This window comes from Ursus americanus, chromosome 17 (genome assembly GCF_024610735.1).
Source record: "Ursus americanus isolate L20-20 chromosome 17, mUrsAme1.1.p, whole genome shotgun sequence".
NCBI lineage: Eukaryota > Metazoa > Chordata > Mammalia > Carnivora > Ursidae > Ursus > Ursus americanus.
Window position 1 is genome coordinate 52,817,716 of NC_142143.1, and position 15,723 is coordinate 52,833,438.

Here is a 15,723-nt window from a genome sequence, read left to right on the forward strand (position 1 = left end):
CTCAATGTAGAAATAGCTTACTGAGATTCACTTTGTAAAATGGAAAAACCATATAAACTTCATGTAATATACTTAAAATTTTATCATTTTATTTATTATTAAAAAATGCTTGGGTTGTAGTCACTAAGTGGCATTGTGTCCTTAATAAGAGAGTCCAGACATACTCTATTTGGTCACAGTAAAAGAAATGGTTGTGCTTCTCGTTGACATCTTTATCTGTAAAAAAAAATGTTTTTAAATGGTACGGATATTAATAAACATGTGATGATAGTAGATGTTTACTTTTTAGTATCAACAGTTAGGAAACTCAGAGCCAAAGTTTTTATTCATCTCCTCAGAGGTCTTTTTTTGTTTGATTTTTAAGCTAACACTACCTGCTACAATATTTCATTTCCGATACTTTTGTCCCTACTCATTATTTCTATCTTTTTTTCAATTTTAAATTGTGTTTTATTGCTGTTTCCAAGTTTTGCTGATAATAAACAATTTTATGCATTACAAAAAGCATTAGCTAATGGTTGCAGATAACTTCCTCGGAAACAGACACAATGATAAATGCCATATGTATATTAACATATTCAAACATGTCAATTAATCACCATAACCTTTGAATTACATTGTATTATTATTAAGATAAAACAAGAGAATAGCTCTTTGGAGAGTCTAAAACTGTCAAATGGTGCCCTTTCTGTAGATGTAGTATTTAGAAAATCAGGTTGCCTGCAAATAAAATTTTTTAATCCTTCCTCTCCAATATGTATTTCTTTTCTTTCTTCTTTTTTTGTAACATATCATATTGTCTAAGATAAGACCTTCAGTAAAATGTTGAATAGAAATGGTTAGAATAGATATGCATGCCTCATTCTCAATATCAAGGAGACATGCAGTTTTTTACCATTGAATTTGATGTTAGCAATAGGTTTACACAGATACCCTTTATCAGGTTGAGAGTTTTTATCCTGAAAGAAGGTTAAGTTTTGCCAAATGCTTTTTATCTTTCTACCAAGGCAATTATAATGTTTTTCTTCTTTAGTCTGTGGCTACAGTGAATTACACTGATTTTAATATTGAACTAATTGTTGTATTACCAGAATAGTCACCACTTGTCCTGATGTATTAATCTGTTTATATATTAACTGGATTTGATATGCTTTTTGTTAAAAACTTTTGTGTCTAGGTCTGTAGGAGATTTTGTTCTTACACAGTCTTCTGTCTTATAATGTCTTCAGTTGGTTAGAGTTTCAGAGTAATACTAGTCTCATAAAATACATTACACAGTATTCTTTCCTCCTCAGTTTTCTAGAACTATTTATGTAGTATTGTTATTACTTAACAATTACTTGGTATAACCATTTATGAAACCATCTAGGGGTAAGGTTCTTTTTACGAAAAGTTTTGTTTTTATTGTTGTGAAAGCAATTTCTTCAAGAGATATATGGCTACTCATATATCTCATTTTTTCTTGAGTGAGCTTTGGTAATTTTTGTCTTTCAAGGAATTTTTCCACTGTATTTTAATTAACGAATTTCTTAGTAGGCGGGTGTTAATATTCTCTTATTATTCTTAATATGTGTGTAGGATTTGGAGTAATGTCATCTGTGTCATTCCTGACATTAGAGATTTGTGTCTTCTCACTTTCCTAATTTTATTGGTCATTTCAAAGAAACAAGTATTTTTCTCTGTTTTCCATATGCAAAGGTTCATAACAACTATATATTATCACCTAAAACAGAAGACAATCCAAATGTCCACCAACACTTAAATGAATAAACCAATTATGGACTAACCATACAATGAAATACTAGTCGACAATTATTCTTGATACATGCAAAAACATGAATCTCAAAATAATTATACTGAATGAGAGTCAGACTAAAAGGGTACTATTACGATGATTCCATTCATTAAAAAAAAAAACTCTTGGGGCGCCTGGGTGGCACAGCGGTTAAGCGTCTGCCTTAGGCTCAGGGCGTGATCCCGGAGTTCTGGGATCGAGCCCCACATCAGGCTCCTCTGCTAGGAGCCTGCTTCTTCCTCTCCCACTCCCCCTGCTTGTGTTCCCTCTCTCACTGGCTGTCTCTATCTCTGTCGAATAAATAAATAAAATCTTTAAAAAAAAAAAAACTCTTGAAAAGACAAACTAATCCATAAAGACAGAGAGCAAATCAGTGCTTCCTGGAGATGGGAGATAAGGAGACACGGATTTTAAAGGGGCGCAAGATAAGTTTTTGAAGTGACTATTCAGTGTATATCTTGATTATGGCAATGGTTTCTTACATATATATATGTATTTGGGAAAAATCATCAAATTGTACACTTTAAATGTGTGTAGTTTATTGTAAATCATTTACACCTCAATAAAGCTATAAAAAAATAGCCAACTATAACAATTTTATGTGGTTCAACCTATTATCATCTCCGTTTCACAGAAAAAGGGACCAAAAAGACTGGAATATAAAATACTTCTCTAAAGTAAAAAAGCTAGTAAGTTACAGGGATGGGATTTGAAAGTTTAGAATGTCTCCAAGAGCCTGAACACTTACACACTATTTTATACTGCCTCTTTATGTGTTTGTTTAAATTACATCCCCAGCCACCCTTCTCCCTTACAGCTTTTTTATATTTTACTTGTTAGCATATAAGATAAGCATATTTATAATTATTCAATCTGACTTTCCTTCTACTAATGGGTCCTATTGAAACCATATCACATTGTTTTCATTCTACTGAAGGTACACTATAGATCAAATAATTTTTTAGTTTACTTAAGTACATAAATCCCTAAATAAGCTCACAAATCAACATACATATCTATGAAACAAAATATGATTGTTATTTACAGGTAATATATCTGAGGGGAAATTGTCCTCAGATTCCTAAGTACCTACTACCATATACACTTTCTCATATATATTGTTCACATATAAAAACAGGAGAGAATCCTCACTCCTCACTCCTCTCATGTCCTCCTCTAAGGGCTGGGGCCTATTCCCAGTATAATTATCCCACTTTTTTATGATTAGTGATGCATTTGACAATTTCTTTTACTGATTAGATAAAAACTCCACTAAGAAAAGAGTTGTTATACTGACCCTTGTTTACCCAGAGTAAGAACATAAAAAATGTTCAATAAGAACATGTATAATTAATTAATGTAAAAGATGCATGTTTTGGAGAGAAGCCTTACAGACTTAGAGTAAATGTTAGTAAGTCAAGTCAATAACCTGCTGCAATTGGATAATGAGAACTATGAAAAACTGAGTTTAACTTCAATAGACGAAAAGACCAGGTTAAGTAGCATGATGGAGCTACACACTGGAAAAATATTTGTCCAGTCTCTCAAGTGCAATAAGAAAAAAATGAAATATTTTCAAAGAACAAATTTGTGCTGAGTTCACTATGCCAAATGTATATGCATTCTGCACAGTGCTCCTAGAAAATGTAACCTTAAAGTACATAGGATTTTCAAGCAATAATTTAAAGGTTCCCACATGTGTTCAGAGTATAACTTTTACATATAAATGTAACTTGGGAAATATTGCATTTCATTTTTTCCCTCCATATAAAACAACTGATTAGAGAAGTGAGTAGGGTTTTGTACTTTGGAATTCCTCAGGCTAATATATGTCCATATATCATAAGATTTACAAGTCTTAAATGATAGCATCACATGAAAAGAGAGAATTAAAAATCTTAAAAATTTACTTAGCAGCTTTATTCAAAACTGTTTTATTCAGAACTGCAAAAGGATTACTCCTTGAGGTACAGGAATTCCCATGTTATTATTAATAATCTGCAACCATGATCACCATCTTACTTATCTTTTCCTTTAAATCAACTTAACTTTATTTTCCTCTCATTTTGTCTTTCTTTCTTAATTAATATCCAAATACCTACTGGGATACAAATAACCCCAAAATACTCTGCTGGTGAAACTCCCAAATTATTACATGTAATTTTAATTATGATTAACTAGCGTGGGTAAAATATTCATCGCAATGGGAATATAATAATCCAATTACACCTAAAAAACTATTTGACTCAGGTATTTACCTGTCACCGTGCATTTATTTCTAAAGCCTAGTTACCCACCAAAATATTGCTAAGTAAATCTAGCAATTTTCTGTGAACATGACAGAAGTAAGAAACTCCAAATACTATGTCTCTAATCGGCCGCTCATCCTTTATCTCCGGGCAAGTTTTAATCAAGTAATATAATTAATTAATTAATCAAGTAATATAATTGTGTATTTACTATAAGCGCATATAAAGAGCTATGATCAGTGTTAAATTCGAAGATGAGGGGGAAAAAATCAGCTTTTGGAAATTTTCAAAGAAACTACTTAAGAACTATTTCCACAACTATCAGACCCCTAAGTTTGATGCAGATAGAAATCAGAAACCAGGGATATACTGTATGGTGACTAACATAATGTAATAAAAAAAACATAAAAAAAAAAAAAAGAAAGAAAATATGCCCACTGGGGAGAAAGTTTAATTGATAAGAACTCTTTGATAAGAGCCCTTCCAATCTGTGAGCTCTACAGAGAATAGAGTCTGCTGCCTCTTTACCTCAAACTCAGAGAGATAGTTGAAATGATTTTCCTGTAACTCTGCAGCGGAAGACAAAGAGAACCTGTCCTTGACACAGGCTGGCAAAAGCTGAAGTGGGCTGCGGCAGCCTGAGAGAAATGGCTGCATTAGGACAGGCGTGCATTTCTGGCATTCATCAGGACACGGCTTAGGCCAGTATTTCCTCTAAACCAGATTCAGCTGCACAAGAAACAGTGTGTGTCTAGATCAGAGGTTCTCATCACCCCTTCCTCAGGTTTGATTAATTTGCAGAGCGACTCACAGAACTCAGAGAAACATTTTAGTTACTAGATTACCAATTTCTTATAAAACAATATAACTCAGGAACAGCCAGATGGAAGAGATGCATACGACAAACTATGTGATAAGGGGCATGGAGATTCCCTGCTCTCTGGGAGCACCACTCCCCTGCATCTCCATGTGTTCGCCAACCCAGCAATCTAAACCCCATCACTTTGGGGTTTTTATGTAGGCTTTGTTACCTGGACATGATTAATTAATCACTGACCATTGGCAAATGAATCAAACTCCAGCCTCTCTACCCTTCTGGAACTGAATGTTCCAACCCTCTAATCACATGGTTGGGTCCCTCTCAACCTTAGCATTCCCCCTTAGTATTAACATAACTCATTAGCATAAACTCAGTCATAGTTGAAAGAGGTTACGAATACTGAGACAACTTTATCGCTCTTATCACTTAGGAAATTCCAATGATTTTAGGAGCTCTATGCCAGAAATGGGAACAAAGACCAACTATATATTTCGTATTATAAGTCACATTATCTCAGTGTGTGTCTATCAAAGGATGGAGAAATTCCAGCAGAAAGGAACTGGGATGACGGTAGATTTCTAAAGACTGGGATAAATGCATCTACCTAGGTCAAAGAAATTGGAGACAAAGGAGCCTAAAGGGAACCGTTGAATGTCCAAAGGAAAGATTCCTTAACATAGCCAGCTTTAAGTATCTGTCAGGCCCAGGGAGTGAGATCTAGCTTCCTGTGGAAAATCTTTTCCTGCTCCTTTCCTATTCTCTTACATTTGTTTTCCATATACCCTTGACAGAAACTGGCTAGTAAGATTAGAGAACAGGGAGAACCTGGGTGGCTCAGTTGGTTAAGTGTCTGCCTATGGCTCAGCAATAACCACCCCTGCCCCATCTCAAATAAATAAATAAATAAATAAATAAATAAATAAATAAATAAATAAAAGACAACAATGGAGCCTTAGCCTTCATTTCAAGTAAGGCTTCTATTGACAGCAGGCTTGAGCTAGATGACAGGAGGTTTCCCATTAAAATGGGCTCTGAGTTTGCACTAATAGTTTGTACTCAAAATTCCAATTTCTTAACTAAGATCATATTTGTAATTTTTAGGAAAGACATTGCTTGTTTGGGTACTCAAGGAAATAGACACCAAGATTATATACATATATTTGGGCAAATTTCTATGAAGAAAAAGAAGTGGAGCCAGAGAAGGCTGGGAGAGGCTTCGGACTTGAAAGCAAGGCCTGTCTCCCTGAAGGTGCCGGGGTGAATTGTCTCAGCCTGCAGAACATCTCTAAGAAAGTTTTTTCCAGGCAGATGGAAAATGTTTGAGTCAAAGTCGCCCATTAGGGGAGTCCAATATCCTGCATGAGGATAAGATCCCTGTTGTGTGCAGCAATTGGCTATGAGCAGACTATGGAATTCAGTGGTAGATTCAAAAGGACTATAGTTGGTAACCATCAGAAAATTAAGCCGTTGGCCACAGTAAGAGATCTGAATGACACATTCTTATAAATATCAAAGTCATATACTTGCTTGAATTTTCACATGGGCAATAGGAAGTGACTCACACCAAACAGCTGTTAAAGGAATGGTGGAAGATAAAATGATAAGATATTTTTATTCCATCAGGAGGCATATGTAATGTAAATACCTACAGACTAGACAGCCCAAAGTCTCCCAGCATCTTGTGGTCACTATTTTATTTAACAGAAAAATGAAATGACTCAAGACCCATTCCACATAATAGCTATGTGGTATCGGTTCTAATGCGTTATCTATTCCCTCTGCTCCGGCCCCCCGTAAATCAGTAAAGGTCAATTTCCTTGGTTAATTTGGTGAAAATGATTTGCTGCATATGTGTTCCTGAGATATTATATCCTATATACTGCTATTTGGCTTCCATTCTTGTTTCCTGGAGTTCCTAGGACATGAGGATACACAATAATTTACCACAGCAATTTCTTTTCAAAAGTTTGAATGTATGTCTCCGGGAGTTGCTGCTTAATTAGTCAATACAACAGCAGAAACTTCCAGTATTTCTAAATTGGTAGATTTGTTTGGAAAACATAATCATGGCTAGATAACCAAACCACTTGTTTGCCACAGCACATCTATTACTTGATGAGGGAAAATGCAGTAATTCCTCCCTACCCCATGCCATACCATAAAACTGGATCCAGACCACAGGATATAGATCGAAGCAGAAGGAACCTTTTTTCTCCCCCTAGTAGTCCCTCTCCTTTGCTTTCCTTCTTGACTGACCTTTCTGTTTTCTTTCTTCAAGCTTCCATCCGCCTTTTAATTAAGAGTCAGAATGAACCTTTGAACTATGAAAATCTGAAAGGCTTTTCAATTCTAACTCATTTGTTTCCAGACATGAGTTTTTTTTTTTTTTTTTTTTTTTTTTTTTTTAAGTAATGAATGCCGTTTTTTCTAGTTTGAATTAATCTTCTGGGCCAAAAGCCAGAGACCGGTGCTGGTGGGTGGAGTGAGGTTCCCCGGGAAGGCAACCATGGCACCGCTGGAGCCTTCAGGGTGTGCTGTGTGGGCAGCGGTGTGGGGCAAGTAAGACGGGCGCCCTGGGCCTCGGAGGAAACGGCAGGAAACGGCAAAATCAGGCCCAAGTCCCTACAGCCTGAACGCTCTTCCCAGAGAAAGCTCGGGGATCCTGGGACTTCTACAGGATCTGGAGGCAAGTCCCGGGTTGAGAAACGCCTGTTTGCCCCCTCGTGCCAAGTCCGCTCCTTCCAGGCTCCTTTGTGAGGTGTCTGGTTCGTGCCACTTATCGCGCAAACACCGATCCTCCTGATGCCAACCCCTAATCCCCCACCCCTCCACACAAAATCCCACAATCAGACTCACAATGCAGCAGCTCCTCGTCCCAGAGGCCCAGCAAGGAACCCCGGAAGGTCTGTGGCCCAAACCTTGTTCCGCAGAAGGCAGCGCCGGACGTCCGACGAGGAGGCGAACTGCACATGCGTGGAGTGCAAAGCTGTAAGCCACCTGGAACCCGGGGCCCAGGGCGCTGGGAGAGGCCGGGGGCTTCCAGGCGCAGAACCCTGGGGTCACAACTTGAGGTCGGCCAAGGTCCAAGGCTGCAGCAACCCTAGCGCAGTCCCAACTGCACGTCCTCGGGGCCATTCACACCCCCCCTCCCAGCTGTAAAGGGTCTAAAATATGTCCCAGGACACCACCATTGCCTATTTCTAGAGCTTTTTCCTTGAAGAGCAACTGCAGGGCATTATTCTCTGTTTCTGGCTCAGCCCTTCAGCACCCTGGGTGGGGGGGGAGGTCGGACCTGGCGCTGTCTGGGGGTGGCTTCAACCTCCACAGTGGCTGTGATCTTACTCCTTCCCCAGGCAGGACAAACCATACCTCTTTTAACCCAGCCAGGGATGCAAACTGGAGGTCAAGGCCTGACTGCTGAGGGGGCCTTTGGCCTCCAAGTGCTCACTCCAAAAGGAAAGATTTGGGTCCCTATAATGAAGTATTAAAGTCTGGGGCTCCCCATCTTTCCTTCACCCAGAAAGAGGGGCAGGGAGGTGTCAGAGGCTCTTCGGGGGAGGAGGGAGCAAGCACCCACCTCTCCTGGCTGCAGAGAGCAGGGATAGAGGCCAAGAGGAGCTCATCTGCCACCTCAGGATCTGTCAGCTCCTTTGAGGTGGCGGGGCTGGGGTAAGAGATGGGAGATAGCTGTCTGACCCTGCTATAGGAGATAGGAATAGGGCTACTTCCAGGAAGATGGAAGTTGGAGTGTTTTTGTTTTAAGGTTTATTTTCTTTCACTTCTTAAAAAAAATATGTGTGTGTGTGTATGTATACACACACACATATACATACCTATATACACATATATACACATACATATATACACATATATATACACATACATATATATATATGACCTTTTTTGTAGAGTTGGGGAAGGGTGGACCAGTGGGCAGCCTGGTTTCCCAGCTTCACTCTCTATCAAAGTTCTGACTCAGGAGGAAGTTGAGAGCCAAATTCTCTACCTGCCGTCCCCCCCCCCCCCCCACCGCCGCCTCCGCCCCAAGAGAAGTAGGCCTGGATCACCAGGTTATCTGAGAAGCCCAGGGCCTTCAACCTCCTTATAATTTCTTTCTTCTGTGGCTTCACCTAGATGTAGTTAGTTTATCTGCAGGGCCTCCTTGCCTATGGACCTACCTCACCTTCTACACCTGAGATGTCTGCCAGCTCCCCAGGGGTCTCATTCAGCATCTGGATGAATTGCTCCTGTTGTTGGCTAATTTGCGCAAAAGGTTGGCTAATTTGCACAAAAGCTGAGGGTTCTTCTGGCCCACAGTTGAATGAAGATTTGGGCATGGATTTTAACTCACTACTGACATTCCAAGCAAAAACCAACTTCATAGAGTAAAACGGTATAAATGAGCAATGAACATTTCTCAGGCAAGTATTTTTTTGTTTGCTCACTTACATTGGCAGGTATAGGATAATCTTTAATGGTGATATTTTATTCACACATTGTAACATATATTCTGACCAAACTTTTAGGTGGAAGGCATAGATCTAAGCACTGGGGAGGCAGCAATGAACAAACAAAAACAAAAACACAAATACGCCTATCTTCCTCTTAGGCTTACATATGATTTTGGAAAAAGAAACGAAATTTAAATTATGGGAGAAGTACTTGGATATTCTTTAAAAAATTATATATATATATATATATATATATATATATATAATTTACACATACGCATACATAAACACACATTTATTAACAGATTTATAAAATATTGACACTTTGGACCTTAGGAAACAGGCTTTAATGTCATTGGTTAGATAGGTATTAGAAAAATATACATTTACACGATAATTAGGAAACTAGGTTTTACCACATCACAAGGTAGATAAAGCCATTTTAAATTTTTTTGTTTGTTTGTTTAACATTGCATGTTTTTCTGCCATGGGAAAAGCTTATTAAAACAAAATTAATTCTTTTTTTTTTTTTTTTTTTTTAAGATTTTATTTATTTATTCGACAGAGATAGAGACAGCCAGCGAGAGAGGGAACACAAGCAGGGGGAGTGGGAGAGGAAGAAGCAGGCTCATAGCGGAGGAGCCTGATGTGGGGCTCGATCCCATAACACCGGGATCACGCCCTGAGCCGAAGGCAGACGCTTAACCGCTGTGCCACCCAGGCGCCCCAACAAAATTAATTCTTAATAACAATATACAATTTTATTTTGAAATAAAATACAGAGGGCTTCTTGTTTAACATTGCATGTTTTTCTGCCATGGGAAAAGCTTATTAAAACAAAATTAATTCTTAATAACAATAACAATTTTATTTTGAAATAAAATACAGAGGGCTTCTTCATGTTGTTGAACAAGGACACTGCTCATACACTAAAAAGCAGTAGTCCCAGTTAAGGTCAGAGGATCTCTTGATTAGTGAATTTAATGAACATTATTTAAGTGAGTTTTTATCTTAAGCTCTGCGTGCACAGAAGGCTCTTCACTCTATTTTTAAAAATTAAGTCAGTTTCAATTTAGTTCTCAGAAAACTGACAGTAGATAAAAAACTGACTTCTTGATAGGTCAGGGATTATGCCTAACATATAACTTGTACATTTTATCTATAGGCTTCATCAGTTCTTAATTTGCAACTATAAACATTGACCCTCTTTTACTCATTAGAAAATTGTGTTCAAATATATACTCTAAGGGCATAAAATAATGTTTATAATATAAATATGAGATGAATTTTAGTCATCTAGGCCTTCTCTTTCAGGTGTTCAAATTTAACTCAGGATACCTCAGGATTAAATTAATAACAAGGTAAAAAATATAGTTTTATTTTTTTCTCCACAAAGGCACTAAGTGGCTGCCTGCACACCACAGACATACTTTGATTACCCACAGACCTTTGCCAGATAAGGCCAGTGTCCAAGACACTAGCTCCTCAGCTCACTCAGGTATACACTAAGGATATAAAATTTGGTGCAGATTCCCAACTCCTTTTTTTTTTTTAAGATTTTATTTATTTATTTGACAGAGACAGCCAGCAAGAGAGGGAACACAAGCAGGGGGAGTGGGAGAGGAAGAAGCAGGCTCCCAGCAGAGGAGCCTGATGTGGGGCTCGATCCCAGAACGCTGGGATCACGCCCTGAGCCGAAGGCAGATGCTTAACGACTGTGCCACCCAGGCGCCCCAAGATTCCCAACTCCTAATGCTTCAGAGTGTATACCTTTTATCCCTTGCTATTGCCATACTATGGGCCAAAGGGAAAACAACCATTATTGAACAAAGCTGTGGAAGTCCCAAAGTAACAAAAGATGGTGTGACTGTTGCAAAATCCATTCACTTAATGGATAAATATAAAAATATTGATGCTAAACTTGTTCAAGATGTTGCCAATAACACACATGAAGAAGCTGAGGGTGGTACCACTACGGCTACGGAGCCGGCACCCTTTGTTGCTAAGGAAGGCTTTGGGAAGATTAGCAAAGATGCTAATCCAGTGGGAATCAGAAGTGGTATGATGTTATCTCTTGATGTTATAATTGCTGAACGTAAGATGCAGTCTAAACTTGGGACAACCCCTGTAGAAACTGCTCTGGTTGCAGTCATTTCTGCAAGTGAAGACAAAGGATGGCAACACCGTTTCTGATGCAATGAAGAAAGCTGGAACAGAGGGTGTTAGCAGAGCAAAGGATGGAAAAATACTAAATGAAGAATTAGAGATTACTGAAGGCATGAAGTTTGATTGAGGTTATAATTCTCCATACTTTGTTAATACATCTGATGGTCAGAAATGTGAATTCCAAGATGCCTATGTTCTACTGAATGAAAAGAAAAATTCTAGCATCCAGTACATTGTATCTGCTTCTGAAATTGCCAATGCTTCACCATCACTGAAGATATTGTTGGAGAAGGTCTAAGTCCATTAGTTTTGAATAGACTAAAAGTTGGTCTTCAGGTTATAGTGAAAGCTTTTGGTTTTGGTGACAATAGAACCAGAAGAAAGACATAGTTATTGCTACTGGTAGTACATGTTTGGAGAAATTGACTCTAAATCTTGAAAATGTTCACCCTCAGACTGAGGAAAAGTTGGAGAAGTCATTGTGACCAAAGATGATGCCATGCTCTTGAAAGGAAAAGGTGGGAAGGCTCGAATTGAAAACTGTATTCAATAAATCATCAAGCACTTAGATATCACAACTATTAAATATGGAAAGGAAAAACTAAATGATCATCTGGCAAAACTCTCAGATGGAGTAGCTATGCCAAATTTGGTGGGACGAATGGTGTGGAAATGAATGAAAACAAAGTTAGAGATGTCCTCAATGCTATGAACTGCTGTTGAAGAAAGCATAGTTTTGGGAGGGGTTTGCGCTCTTCACCAGTGCATTTCAGCCTTGGACTTAATAACCCCAGCTAATGAAGATCAAAAATCGACATAGAAATTATTAAAAGAACACTTGAAATCCCTGCAATGACCATTGTAAGAATGCAGGTGTTGAAGGATCACTGAAAATTGAGAGTTATGCAAAGTTCCTCAGAAATTAGTTATGACACTCTGTTTGGAGATTATGTGAATATGATGGAAAAAGGAATCATGGATCCAACTATGGTTGAAAGAACTGTTTTATTGGAAGCTGCTGGAGTGGCCACTCTGTTAGCTATGGCAGAAATTGTAGTCACAGAAATTCTCAAAGAGAAGGACCCTGGAATAGGAGGAATGGGTGGAATGAAAGGTGGCATATTCTAATTCCTAGAACAGTGCTTTACCCTTATTAAGGAACTATGAGAGGAAGCTCAGGGCAGTGCTCCTCACCGGTAACTTCAGAGAAGTCAATTGAAGGAAAAGACTGAAGAAAAGAAAAGACTGGCTGATGTTTAAGAAAATCACTATAATCATGAGTTACCGGTCTCAGTTGACAGTAAATGATGGTTTGCTGCTCTCATTGTCCATGCTGACAAATAATTTATCTTGCATTTTTAATAAAAAAGACATTTGTACATTTCTGATAACTGAGTACAAGAGCCATGTTCCAATGTACTGCTTTCAACTTAAACCACTGAGGCATTTTTACCACATTTAACTATTCTGTTAAAATCAGGATTTTAATACTTGCCATCACCAGATGAGAAGTTAAGAAGTGGCGTTCCTGTGGAGAATAACAATAATTGTGTACAAAGCAGAGAAATATTCAACTATGTGATAACACTTTGGTAATAAAATGTTTCCAGTTTAAAAGAAATTTAATTTGATTTGTGAAGAAAATCATATTCAATTTTTGGGATAACCATAAATATTTCCACAACAAATGTGAATTTAATAGTAAATGGAGTAGTATTTCTGTTGATTAAAATTGTGGATAACATGGAAATGCAATATATTTTGGTAGGTTAAAAAACTGGGAAATTATTTCTGTGTATGATAACTGAGTCTAGCAATTAATATGCCACTCAGATTGATTGCTAATGTAAAAAATGAAAACCTTTTCCTCATACTTAGAAATTTTCATGCAGAAATACAGAAGCTACATATGTATAACCTTCAATACAATTAATCTCCATATGCTAAAAATTTTAGACTCTAATTAAACATTTTAATACTTTTAACACTTTAGGGCTGTTTAATTTCTATTATACCAGTGGAAAAAATAAAACACAATGTATCAGTCTTAGAAGAACTCAATTATTGAAGCACCAGAATTTCTGCGACAATTCTTTATTCATTTTCATTCATTTTTACTGTATTAACAGTTTTTCTGCCATAACTATTTAGAAAGCATAATATCAAAGAAAGCAGTGCTCCAGAACTGAAAAAGACATCATTCTTACCCTCTAGTTTGAAAAACGAGAAAAAGCATACAAAAAAATTTAACAATAAAGAGCTTCGTAAATGTCTTATGTGAGAATATAAGGAAGGGAAAGAGTGAACCTAACTGAAGGTGAGGAAATGGATTACTCTGGTCTCTTTTGGTGAAAGTGTCAGAAGTCCAACTCAAATGATCTTATGGGGGAAAAAAATACTTTTGGCTCATATAACTGCAAAGATAAAAATCAGACCAAATATAGTTTGCATAAAGGTGGATCTAGAAACATAAAAGAAACAATTAAAACTCTCTCACATCAGATTCCTTCTCTTTGTTTTATTGTCAAACAGCCTATTGCAGTGTAATAGAAAACGTGAATCTTGAGGCTTGCTATCTCAAAAAGAATCGGTACAACTGAAAACTCCACATTACAAATCACACGTCTATCTACCTATATATAGATATAGACATATAGATATAGATATGAAGATATGGAGAATACTTGAGTAGCGGTTGCGCGTTGAAGAACTGGTATGTGGATACTCGTATGGGCAGTATGACAGTGGTTTAGGCTGAATTTTGTAGTTCGTAGATGCTGCTTTAAATTTTATACTTGTGTTCCTAGCTGGATGATCTAACACAAATCATTTAGCTGCTCAAAAATGGATTCTCCACATGTCCAAAATGGTGATAACAGGTCTTAACAGGGCACAGGTTTTGCCAGATAATAAAGGCCCGAATACTGTATAAGAATGTTGTTGTCATTATTACTTATTACAGAGACATTGCTTTGCAAAATCTAAAGTGTTGTAGAGATGGAGATTAGAAGTCGGGAGATTATTTTATTCCTTTAAGGATATTCTATGCTCTCCTAAAACACTATATTTCCATAGAATTTCTAGTAACATTCACCACCACATCTACTTAATTATCAGCATTTGAATCTCATACACATCAACTAAATCATTTCACTCAGCATATAAACGTGAAGTTATTTCTCCAATCTAAAAACAAATGTTTTGAATACACCTCTCTTTTGCAAAAGATTTGTTCATACTCAATATTTCCATTTCCTCTACTTCCACTATGTTTTAATCCCATTCTGATAATTACTGTTATATCTGGTACACTCATGTATAAACTGTAATATTGTAAGCTCTTGGTAGTGGAACTGTGAGGGTATAAGCATATTCAATTTTATTAAATATTGCCAAATAGTTATTCAAGTGGTTGTAACAATTTGCATTTCTAATATTACTGGATAAGGGATTCTGATACTCCGTATTCATGCCAGTACTTGATACTGTTAAGTTTTTTGTTTTGTTTGTTGTTTGTGCGTGTTTACTTTAGGTCATAATAATAGAATGATAACTCATAATTTCAAGCTTTTGCTGATTACTAGTATAATTGGCAGTAATTTTATATAATTATTTATATGTATTAATTTTTAATATATATTCATTGATTTATTGAGTATTCATATATTTTGGATATTAATTACTTGCATGCATTCAAAATGTTTTCTTTGTCAGTGCATGCTTTCTCTATCATATTTTGATACAAAGAAGGTTTTAATATAAATAAATCAAATGTATTAGCTTTTCATGATGGCTTATGCTTTTCGTCTTCTTAAGAAAACCTCCCTCCCCTGAGATCCTAAAGTTATTCTTATATGAATGCCTTTAAATCTTCTGAAGTTTTTCCTTTCACATTAAAAAATTTAATCTACCTAGGATAATTTTAATGTGGAATTTGATTTAAATTCCCTTTGTCTAGTTAACTAATTTTTGCATTTGGACTAGTCCATCCTTTCTCCATGAATCAGGAGTGTAATTTCTGTCAGATATTCAGTGCCAGTATATTTGTGCACTCTCTATTTATTCTGTATTTGGACCAACTCTACACCTTTTGATATCTAATAACTTTAACTAGCAATAAATAATCCAATATAATGAAAAAAAATAAGATTAAAGAATAAATAGAGTCTCAGAGAACTTTTGGAAAACCAAATATAAAAATATGTGGAATGGGAGTCCCAGAGGACTGGAGAAAGAGAAGAA

At 36.9% G+C, this 15,723-nt stretch overlaps 1 pseudogene; it reads left to right on the forward strand.

Annotated features, from left to right (window-relative positions):
• Nucleotides 1-9,270: 9,270 nt before the first annotated feature.
• On the forward strand, nt 9,271-12,609 carry LOC123787103 (60 kDa heat shock protein, mitochondrial pseudogene; annotated as a pseudogene).
• Nucleotides 12,610-15,723: the final 3,114 nt, after the last annotated feature.